The following is a 12576-nucleotide window of genomic DNA, read 5'->3' on the forward strand; positions in this document are numbered from 1 at the left end:
ATAAGGTATTTGGCCCTAAGCCTGAAAACACTTTAGAAATGAAGATAACTATCATTACCTCCATTTTAGAGACAGAAAGCAAAATGCTGCATTCAGGGACTAAAAGCACTTCATTGGCGTGGCCTCCAGGGCAGGCTCTGCCCTAATCCTCAATTAGTGTTGGAAATTATTTTACTCGCCCTGCATCCTAGATTATACTGGCTTTTGTGAGCGCACCTCCAAGGTCAGTGCGGATGTATAGTTACACCAGAAGAGCTGAATGGCCAGCCTGACGCCTCCTCTTCCTTGCCGACGAATGCAAAAAAATGAACCACTACAAAAGGAGAATTGGGTTCCGCGTCTTGGGCTGTGGGACATGTATCCAGCAGATTCTCTGGAAAGGCGTGAACTTACTGTCTGCCGAAAACTGCCTTTGGTAAGCGAATGGAAAAGGGGTAGCTGTTCTCTAGGGGTAAAATATCACATTACAGTATTCAAATCTCTCTAGAAGGGAATTCCTGATCTAGAATAAGATGTTGGCAAGAGCAGAATGCAATATTTTGAACAGCACAAAGACAAGATTCCTGCTGTTATCACCCTATATGTGTAGAGGATTTTAAAGGAATGTGTTTTAGCATGCAACATAAGGTCAATCCAGAGGAGTCTACAGAGCAATACTTGCTCCAGCACCTGAGGTCAGAACTTTTCAACTAGCATTTCCTCTTTCAAGGACAGAAAAAGTAGAAAAACTTAAATAGATATTAATTTTCAAATATTTAAAGTATAGTTGAGTGCAGGCAGAGAATTCCTTAGCTTTTTCTGTATCTGTCAATATATGGGCCCTACAAGTTTAAACTAAACAGGCTTTGAAGAAATATAAAATGTCTATGCTGATCATATAGACTTTATGGGTAAAAGCCTTTCATGTTCATGGCATCACTGGATGGTGTCATAAATGGCTGAAGTCACGTAGGCAGTTTTCACCCCCACCTCCTTCCAGAATAACAGCATTTCTTTATAAAACATGTAAATTTTGGGGGGAAAGCTTTTGACTTTTTGGTGTTCTATTTTCTGAGCCTTAAAAACAGTCTTTATGTTTTCAAGCTTTTCTCTGGATTAGATAAGTCTAGAATGTATTTTTAAAGGAAAATGGTGATGGCCATGCAGTAGGCTTCTTCCATTTAGCTCCTACCACTAGCAGCTCCGCAGTTGCAGGTCTGCTTCTGGGGGTGCTGCTAGGCCAAGGCTGGTCCTGCTGTGTAGTGTGGCAGTGACTTCAGACCAAAATGCTTTGGAGAATTATATCCACCTTATTATATGCATCCAAGTCAACTTCACACTGGCCATTTTGGCCCATCCTGCATGCTCCTGGCTTACTGCGAGTTTCCAGGAAAGTTTTCTGAGTGTGGAGGAGGCTGAAGAAGAACCACTCACAGAGCCCGCCTCTGAGGAGCTGTCACTTCAATTTGCTCAGGTATCATCAGCACGTGCTACTGCTCAACCACTGTATGTGGTGTGAAATGGTTGGTGCTGAGGATCCACTCTGTGCACGTGTCAGAGCTTTTTCTGCTTTGGACTTGGTCTAGTCTGGGCCTATGGACCGAATGACCATGTGAGGCTGCAGTCCTGAAGGGCACCTTTAATTTCATCTGAAAGTCGTGTGCTGCGAGACTCCTTCACAGCCCAAGTTGCTGGGCACAGAGAAAGGGCCAGGGTTTTATTATGGGATGAATTTTTGTCACCTTTTTTGGCTGATCAACACCAGCTTATCAAATACAGAAATGCTCACTATTTCTAACAGCTAGTGTACCTGGAATGACTACTTAATACTTAATTATTACCTGGAACATTGACATTTCGAACTCTTAATAGCCACAGTCCTGTTCATCTCCTATGTGAGTGTCCAAAATCATGGACTGGCTCAATCAGTGATTCTAATCCCTGCTCTGACTATTTGTGAAGTCAGGGCTACAATAACAGATCCTAATGCGATAATTATAATGTCGGCTGCAGAGATCTGGCAGTAACTATGGAATCAGTGAGTCACAGCAGTGAGTGCACCAAGACCAGAATGGCAAAACTCACGGAGTCCAAATAAAATATAATAAATAGAGCAAAAAAAGAAGAGTCTAAGAATACATTAAATGCCAATTGTAGTGTAATAGCTCTTACAAAAAACTTTTTTTAGAAAGCCAGATCAGATCAGCAAGAGGCATTAGGAGGAATGTCCAACTTTAATTAATTTAATCATGACAGATTTACTGCAAGAAGAAAGGTTTACTTATGCTTAGGATAAAATTACCCTGTTTCATTACTTTCCCCTGATAATTTACCTAAAGTACTATTCATTGCCTCTACTGTGGCACCAAGTTGATTGGAAGGTGCTACATATGTTCATATTTGGGAGAATTATTGATAAAATCTAGTTGAGAGAGACATCTTCAATTAAATCCATAGCTACACTATGCTTTTAACCCTCACCTTGACAAGCCTTTTAACATCAGTCCCTTGGAAAGCTATAAAGAGCATAGACCAGAGTTAGCTCACTTGGGCTGCTTTGGAGTGTAGATGTAAATGGAAGAAAAGGCTCCCAGCAGCAGTTCTGGAGATAAAAACATGATTAACAAAAGGCTGCACCAGTGGAAGGAGGCGGTTGCGCTCTACACAGCATTAACTCTGGAGCAGCCACACTTCTCACACCTCTCCCTTCCGGCTGGGCAGGTTTCTTACAGAAAGCTGTGGCACCCAGAGAAGAGGCGAGAGGGTGAGCTCTGCTACGGGTGCTTCAGCGGTGAGATCCCCCAAGTGATATATTCTTGAACTCTCAAAAGTGAGCCCTGCACTCACATTCTTTGCAACACCTCTGAAGAGCTGTCGAGCTGCAGCGATTGCGTGAATCATCCTTGGATGTGACCTGCAAATGCTCTTGCCTGTGCGGGAGACAAGAGCCAGCGCGGCAGGTCCTCCTCTGAGTCTCTTTTCTGGACTTGCTAGAGGCCATTGCTCAGTTAGAATGGCAAATGCTGCAGGCTGTTCAACACACTGCTAGCACTTGATGGGTGTTTCTTCCAGATGCACAAAATCATACTTAGAGTTGTTTCCTTTGACCACAGTCCCATGTCAGTTCTAGTTCAGTGGGGAGGCACCGGTCAAGCACAGGATAAAATGTGGTTTCTTCGGTGCTTGCCTACTTGAAGGACCAATGCAACTGCTAAGCATGATGTAAAGCCCAGGCTAGACGTGGCCTGTGGGATATTTATATTACCACCTTTAGGCCTCTAGATGTGGCCTCTTCCAGTTAAAGACGGGAGCACAAGTCTGTTATGCTGTTAATTACCCTCCAGAAAGGCTCTGGAGAAGCCTTGCTCCTTCTGCAGTTTACAGGAGGGGTCGCGGGAGGCTGCCTGCAGGTGCAAGGACGCAACGGCAGATGGCTACAGGAACCAGGATGAGTCTTGGTTCTTCCCATCTAGTGTACAGTGAGTGCGGCACATAACACTAGCCTGCAGACTGCACGTGGTTTCCCCGTGTGCTCCTTCCTTACGGCACTCTCACTCTAGAAATCTCCTACAGACATCAGGGCAAGCAGGACCTCATCTCTCAGCGACTACCCCGCACAAGTTGGAAATCTTTCTGATTTTATTCTCTGAGATTGCATAGGTAAGACTATCAAATCAATGGCTTTTTGCCTAGAGATATGGAAATTCAGTGTGCTAATTACTTGAAATTTTAGTTACTTTGCTGCAACACGTTGCGTTCTGTCAGAGAGCGAGGATGATACACCCACAAGACTGTAGTCTTGTGCAGCTTGTTTTACAACACCAGCAATGTCTTGTCACTGGGCTAATAATTTACTAAGAGAATGATTAGTGTAACACACTTCCTCTAAGACTTGAAACTTGTACCTGAGTAACTTTAAAATCAAATTATTTTTTTAGTGGCAGTCATGTTAATGTAGTTACGCCTTCTGGGTTGAACATCGTGTTTGTGAAAGTGCTCCTACACCAAGAAAACATGGTATTTCTGAACACCGCAGCATGCAGAAAGCAGAGACTCTCTGGGCGAACTCATAAGCCTCGGATTAGACACTGTTTGCGCTGACCTGTGATCCCAGAGCTGAACTCTACCTGCTCGTTGGCAAACAGTCCTCCCTCCCCTTTGGGTGAAACAGCAGGAGATGGGCTGCAGGAAGGCAGGGCAAAAATTCAACCGATCATACAGATGTGCTGGATGATCTTTGACTTAGGCTACTGTGCACACACATGCTGCCTCTGCACAGCCCAGCGCAGACGATCGGTCCCCCAGTCCCCTATGCTTGTTGGCCTTGGATGCCACAGTGCCCGTCCCAGTGATGCCACTTGCCTGCAGTCAGGCTGCCAGGAGGTCATTGGGAAAAGGTGAGCGCAGCCACAACCCACCTGGAGGAGGGACCCTGGCTCAGCTGAGCCTTGTGCCCATTCTCAGAGTGATTTTTGCTGAATGGTTTAAATCATTTAACTTCCACTGAAGTCAGAAGTGACCTCCCATTAATGTTTACATGAGCAGGGTGTTATTTGTGGGTCTACAGTCCCCATGTACAAGGTGGCCTTCACTGGAGTGCGTATTTCTCTGATTCACAATCTTGCTCTGAAGGTACTCAAAATATATTTCCTCTCTAAATACTGTTAAAGCCCAACTGATGTCTAGAGAGATTTCTCAAGCTTTGCCACTAGGATATTATTTTAATCACTTTTTCATTACATTTTTAGTAGTCTAAGTTTTAAGATTTTCCTCCTCACTGTGATGAAATCTTATTGTGTAAATGGCTGCATTTGCTTCTCATCAACTTGCTCAATTCAGAAGTGAGCAGCTGGGCTGGAATGATCCTTTCCCACCCATGGCAGCATTTTTGCCACCGTTGGCTCTTGGTAACCACCTACCTTCTCGCCCCACCTCTCCCCCTGCTACCAGGATTTACCTAAAATCTTTTGGCACCTGGGCTTGCATTGGAGAAGCTCCCACAGCACCTGTGCCGTGGTCAGGATGTTACGCACAGCTATGAAGCTCTGGGAATGAAGCTGCTTAGTGTGATTATGTGACACTATCCCATCAATAAATGGGAAAGCACCATGGCAGAGGAGTGCTGGGCTCTGGGCCATGTCCCAGGTACCTCACTCCAGGCTGTTGAGAGAGAAAGTGAAACATTTCAGTGGATGAGGTGGAAAGAGCTTGCTACCTGGGAATTACAGAGGTGATGAAAGAAACATGTCACTCACATCCCAGATGAATGTGCTACAGAAATCCCTCCTCTGATGTTTTTGTCAAAAGCGATTCATATTCTTTAGTTTATGGATTTCAGACTGCCACTGGAGAATGATCAGAAGGAATCTAAGAAATTGATAAGAAAAAATTCCCTACTGGCTTAGACCCGTAGTCCTTCTAGCCACAGATGTCTCTGAGAAAGTGAGGCAAAGCAACATGGTCGGTGTTCTTGGCTGCCGTTACACCATTAGCGAATGATTTCAGGCCATGGTCAACAGTGATGACATGTCACTTTCCTGAGTTGTAACTACCAGTTCCAAGTTTATCACATGGCTTAGATAATTTTTTGCTAGATGCATTATGTTACATTTATCTGCACTGATTTGCATTTGACATTTTTACCCTCTCACTTGGTTTTATGAGCTCCTTAATCATCAAAACAGTTTTCATGTAAATTATACTCTATTTAAATGCACCATACCACTCTCATCCATTATTTGAAAATGACAAGATAATTTGTACAGTTAATAATTTGTGACTCGAACGCATATATTTGGTTGCACTATACAGCTCGCGTATTCTGAGTGCAACAAAACTTGCCTTCGTAAAGATTATCAGAGCGAGCCCTTCTTGCAGATAAAAATCTTAAATAGAATCCTAAAAAGAGGTGACAAGTTGATAAAAGACAATTCTGTCACCCCTGCCAGTGTCTAGTGTCTCATCATACAAAGAGCAAGCAAGAGGGACACCTGCAGCTAGCACTTATAGATGTTTGCTCATGCAAACTGTCCAACGAATGTTATTTGCACTAGTGGTATTTTTAGGACTAGACTGTCTTTTCTGTTGAACTGAGAAAGAGCTACGTGCCAAAAGAAGATCTGTCATTTTGTATGTGACCAAAAAGCTACGTCATTCTCCTGCATGGATAGGAATATACCATGATTTCTTCTGATTCATCTAAGACTTTATGATGTGCTTTTATCTTTGTTGGGTAGGGCCTGAAAACATTCTGCACTTTGGCACACACTGAAACAAGAGATTGTATTGAAACTAAACACAGGCTTTTCTCTAAACTGTTCACTGCTGAGTGCATGTTGGATGGAGAAAAATTCAATTTTTGTGCACATATACTTCTCCATTTAGCTTATACAGGCACCCTCCTTCCATCAGTCACTGCCTGGGTTACCAACAAACATTTTAAAATGGCCAGAAGCCATGAAATAGCATGTAGGTCTACTAATTGACTCACATTTGCTCTGAAAGAGTGATTTCTTGCCTAGAGGCTGGTTGGAAAGAGGCCTCTCAGAGGTCTCAGTGACCTCAGGGCTGGGAAAGATTAACAAAATTATTCCTGATCCTAGCTTTGACTTTGGATCTGATTATAGCCAAACAATAAATTCATATCTCAGTTTGCCCTCTGCACCTGAGAGAAATACTGCCTCCTCTTATAACATACATTATTGAAAGATATCATTTTTAATGTCTGTTCAGGGCTCAATATTGCCTGCTTCATTTTGGAGGTATCTGAGACCCCTTCCTCAGGATACAATAGGTGACCTCCAGCTCTGCCAGACATAATGTGCAGCATGGTGCACCTGGTCCCTAGTGGATGGGAGAATGACAAGAAACATGTCCCTGTCACAGGCAGGCTGAGGACTCCTGGACCCGCCAGCTGGAAGAGGTCCAGGCAAAGCTTAACAGTAGTTAAGCTCCACATCTAAAGGCCACACCTGTAGTAGCTCCTACCTGCAATATTTCATCGGCATGATTATTGAGCACTTCTGTTTAAATGGAAGATGGAAATGGCCAGACTCTGCCTAAGATCCATAAAAGAACTCTTACTAGCTTTATACACTTTGCTCTGGAAGGCAGGATTTGCTACCAGCACCCCATGGACTGTGTAGAACTTCTGCATTGACAGAATGACGTTGACAGTACGTAGTTATTACCTCCTGCAAGAAGACTGCTGAAATACAAGCTTCTAGTAATATTTTTGGTTTCCAGAGCAGTAACTCAAAAGGGAAAGATGAGTTTTTGTTCCTAGAAAAGGAAATCAGAAAATCGTGCTTGCAATAGTCTGGACTAATATAGTAAAGGAAATCCTTTTGCAGATCAGTAGCTTCAGAAATTTAGGCTCTATTGGTGCCCATTTGCAATAGAGATTTTGGCTATACTTGGGAATGTCTTTTCCTAAATTTGCTGAAATACAGATAAACTAATAAACAAATTCTTCCCTCTCAAATTAGAAAACAAGCTTCGCATGAGTGCACGCCAATCTATGTAAGAATTCAAATTCGTACATAGTGTTGGGATTATGACCTGAAACCACAGGATTAAAAATTGCATATGCCTCCAGAAACCACATTATTGTCTGCATGCAATATGTACTTAAAACAGTTACAGAAATATTAGCCGTGTTTATAGAAGCAGAATACCATAGTCAGCTATTGATGCGTATGCTAGTGACTATCATAAACTGCAGTCAACCTATCTAAAGAAACTGAAACAAGATTCACATGTAAATAAGAAAAAAAGCAGAGTCTCTAATATGACTCTCCGTATGTCTGCAAGAATGTTAATACAAGATCATACAGCAGATGCCTCCTTGCACAGCACCTCTGAAAATCCTCCAGAAGAAATGCGCTGCTATCACCGAGCTCTGCTGGCTGAGGTCCTGCTGTAGGGGGCCGTGTAAGTAAGTAACACAAATGCTGGTCATTTCATATGGCTTCTCTTTCTATCGTGATCTTTGCTGGTTTGCAACAGGACTTTGCATCAAAAGTCGTGAGCAGAAACATGTAATCAAAGGTGCTGCCTTTGACCATCTGACCACCGTCTAGTCGATCTAACGACGACCCCTTCGCTGTAGCAGGCTGCTTGGAAGCTGACCTCTGCCAGTTCACAGCTGCTTGCTAAACAGGTCATACAAATAATGGCTACAGGTTCCTTGTCAAACAAGAGAGTCACAAGCAAGCAAGAACCTCCAGAGGCACATGAGACTTACTGCTGGGTCTGGAAAGGGAAATAAAGAGAGAGGGAACTAGTGAGCTGTTGGCTTTCAAATTATTCCAAGTCAATATTATTTAGACCCTTGAGAATACTGTGCTTTCTTTTCTTTCTTTTGCCTTTTCTTGTCTTCCTCTTCTGAATGGTGTCTTTTTCAGCGCATGTAGATGAGAACTAGGTGTGGCTTGGAACTGTAATACAGTGAGCCAGAAATGTTCCTTTCCGACTGTAAAGATAGTACGGCAACAACAGAAGTGTCAGCTGTGAATCCAGATGTGTTCCTCCTCTGAAGCAGTTTTACTATAACTACAGAACGCCTGTGCATGCTTTGTGGTACCGGCCAGCAGAACTTCCTACAGCACTGAACTCCAGCTAACCATGAGTAGAAACCACCAGAAAAGCAATTCTTGATTGCAGACACAGTTTGGCTGGCTGCACAATAAAGCCTGCATCTTGTATAGATCCTCACACAATAGCCAATGTTGTCCAAACTGAGGAGCAATAATCAGTTACGGAACTCCCCAATGACAAGAAAATATAATTCTGGAAGATCTACAACTGAATCTTTGCTAAGATACTGGTACTTATAAACTGAGCAAAAACTAATAAAAAAAATTAGAACTATATTACAGATATACAGAATAGTATTAAAAAGAAAAAGTAATGGGAATAAATTAACCATCTAAGAGATAAAGAATTAATATTTAAAAGTAAATTAAGAAGAAATACATGCATTTATATGTTATATAAATAATATCTTTATTATTTATAATAAAGAAAATAATGGCATGCTATTTAAATAAAACTTGTGCAGTGTCAGATTCCCTTTCCCATGTGAATGCCATTCACATGCCAGTCACAGCATTTCTATTGTTCTTTATGTCAAATACTTGTGCCTGCTTGATGGATAGGTTTCCATGCAGCAACTCCATGCAGCAACTAAGCTTTTTATTAAAAGAAAACCAAAACAAACCTAAAAACATTGAAGCAGATTTTTTCTCTTAAACTGTAGCAGAAAGTCTGCAAATATGGCATATTTAAAGCTAGCATACCAATAAGAAGTCAAAAATCAAGAACAAGACCAAAATGAGTGAAGTAAATTTGTTTCTGTCATGTCCATCAAGCTTAATCTAGTAAAAAAATTCCAGCGGTATGAAGTAAGCAACTGTAAGAATAATTAACACTGTGTAGGACGTAACTGCAAAAATAATGTTGCAGTCAAAACATATAGTCAGAAGTCTATCTTTCAATTTTCGTTTTCCCTGTTGTTGTCAACTGTTGCTGACAATTGCAACTTCTCCCATGCTTGTTTTTAAAACACAAATGGAATATCAAATGCTGTGAAAGTTCTGTGTTTGTATGTTGCTTTACAGGTTAGGAAACTACCAGAGGTAAAAGGACTCTAACTTAATGGGGCTTAATGAAAATAATAGGCTGACTGGTATTTTTAAAGTAAAGATGATTCAATTCCTAGTTTTAAAAAATAATTTGAAAATAAAAATATCATTTAAAAGATAATTCAGAAAGGTGTCAGTGTCTGACAAAAGTGGTCTTGCAGCTGATGCTTTTGCAGTTTTAGAAATGATTGCTCCTCAGCTGTGCATTCCACTCTACAGATTTCTGGTCTCACAGCAGAGAAGAGGGAAAAGTGTCCAAACATCTCAGTCACTTTGGTGCCAAGTGCTGCATGAGGCTGAATGAGGCTGACTTGAATGTCAATGTCTGTGATCTTGTCACAGCAGATTGCACAAGTACCAGGGATGCTGGACGTGTTGTATTGCTTCTCTTTCTGCATTAGATGCTCATTGTACTGTTTAACTTTGCAGCAAAAGTCATTCATAAAATTTTACTACCAGCACTACTGCTCAGCGAACATAGCTCAAAGCCCTTAGACAGATACCACCCTCTTTATCCTTCAGTTTAGGTGAGGATTGCTAAAATGTTTAGCTAAATTACCGAAACATCTCTGTAGTTCCAAACAACTTACTAATTTATTTGAAGAATACATAGAAAGTTCAGACAAAGCTGTATTTTTATTCTTTGAGCATACTGGAACAATCTTATTCTTCATTGTTTGTCTGATAGATCTACAGGCCTATGAATATGTGAGAAGTATTATTTTGTTCAATCTAATCTTCACAGCTGTAAAGAAATATAATGAGTCACATGGCAACAAGTGAATAAAAAGACACTCATTCACATGAGTGTTCTTATTAAGATCTTCTTAAGTCTGTCATGGTATTTTGGGGTCTGAATTATGTTTTCTTAATTCCTGGAATTGGCAGCAGCATTACATTTGTAATAGGGAGTTAATTTTTATTACAGTGAGGTTGTGAGGTTGTTGTTGGGATTAATCCAAGTCAGCAAAATGCTTGGAACACTTAAAATGTATTGTCAAAATGTAAATGTATTATTAACCATTAACTGATAAAGTTTATTCAATATCATGATCTGGCTATATATATGGAATGTGTATCTAGAGGGTCTGTCATTCTAAGTTATATCGTTAGATGTTATGCCTAGCAAATAGGGAACTGTTCCGTAAAATAGTAGCAAAGTATTTTACAGTTTTGCATACATAGACAGTATAGTCCATTTCCAGTGAGCCGAATACCTGTCATCAGACCTCCAGTGGCAAGACTGGCAAAACCGAGATATTCTCATGAAGTTCAGCTCACTGAAAGTAATAGAATATTGATCCTGAGAACTGTCCATTAGTCGTTCAAAAGCACACATCCAAAACCAAAGTTGGGAGATCATCTATTTTATTTAGAATGAACTTTGGGAACTTAGGGCTGTGACACAAAATCAGTATCACTGAGAAATATCTCTGCAAAATGATGCAGAAGATTGTTGCCTTTGTCCCCCTAATCATTTTGGGGTTGATGGTGGTAGTAACTGTCATTAGCTGTACAAGTCTGCAAGTACAGAGCATGAATGTTGCGGTAGGAAGCGTGGTTTCTTTGGGATGCTATAGCTCTCATGACTGGAATGCTGCCACGGATAGATATGTGCTTTTTAGGAGAGACAGGCCAGGAAGGCCAGGTGGTGGAGTTGCTCTTTATGTGAGAGAGCAACTGGAATGCATCAAGCTCCGCCTAGGCAGGGAGGAGGAGGAGGAAGTTGAGAGCTTATGGGTAAAGATCAAAGGACAGGCCAACATGGGGAACACTGTTGTGGGTGTCTACTACAGGCCACCTGACCAGGAAGAGAAAGTTGATGAGGCCTTCTATAGGCAGCTGGAGGTAGCCTCACAATCACAGGCCCTGGTTCTCCTGGGGGACTTCAACCATCCTGACATGTGCTGGAGGGACTACACAGCAAGGCACAAACAGTCCAGGAGGCTCCTGCAATGCATTGATGATAACTTGTCACAAATGGTGGGGGAGCCTACGAGGAAGGGTGTCCTGCTGGACCTTGTCCTTACCAACAGAGAGGGACTGGTTAGAGATGTGAAGGTTGGGGGCAGCCTTGGCTGCAGTGACCACGAGATGGTGGAGTTCAGGATCCTGCAGGAAAGAAGTAAGGCAACAAGCAGGATTGCAACCCTGGACTTCAGGAGAGCAGACTTTGGGCTCTTCAGAGACCTAATTGGTGGAATCTCATGGGTTAAGGCCCTAGAAGGAAGGGGGGTCCAGGAGAGCTGGCTAATATTCAAACATCACTTCCTCCAAGCTCAAGAGCGGTGCATCCCTATGAGTAAGAAGTGCAGCAAAAGGGGCAGGAGACCTGCATGGGTGAGCAAGGAGCTCTTGGCCAAATTCAGACAGAAGAAGAAAGTACACAGAATGTGGAAGAGGGGACAGGCCACTTGGGAGACTTACAGGAATGCAGTTAGAGTATGTAGAGATGCGGCGAGGAAGGCTAAGGCCCAGCTGGAACTGAGTCTGGCAAGGGATGTTAAGGAACAGGAAGAGCTTCTTCAAATACATCAGCAGCAAGAGGAGGACTAGGGAAAATGTGGGCCCGCTACTGAATGGGGCGGAGGCCCTGGTGACAAGGGATACAGAGAAGGCAGAATTACTGAATGCCTTCTTGGCTTCAGTCTTCACTGCTAAGGGCAACCCCAGAAATCCCATAGCCTGGACGTGAGGGAGAAGTCTGGAGAAGGGAAGACTTTCCTTTGGTTGGGGAGGATAGGATTAGAGACCTTCTGGGCAGGCTAGACATCCACAAATCCATGGGCCCATATGGGATGCACCCACGGGTACTGAGGGAGCTGGCGGATGTTGTTGCCAAGCCGCTCTCCATCATCTTTGAAAGGTCCTGGAGAACTGGAGAGGTGCCTGAGGACTGGAAGAAAGCCAGTGTCACTCCAGTCTCCCAAAAGGGCAAGAAAGAGGACCCAGG

Source organism: Rhea pennata, chromosome 2, assembly GCF_028389875.1.
Source record: "Rhea pennata isolate bPtePen1 chromosome 2, bPtePen1.pri, whole genome shotgun sequence".
NCBI lineage: Eukaryota > Metazoa > Chordata > Aves > Rheiformes > Rheidae > Rhea > Rhea pennata.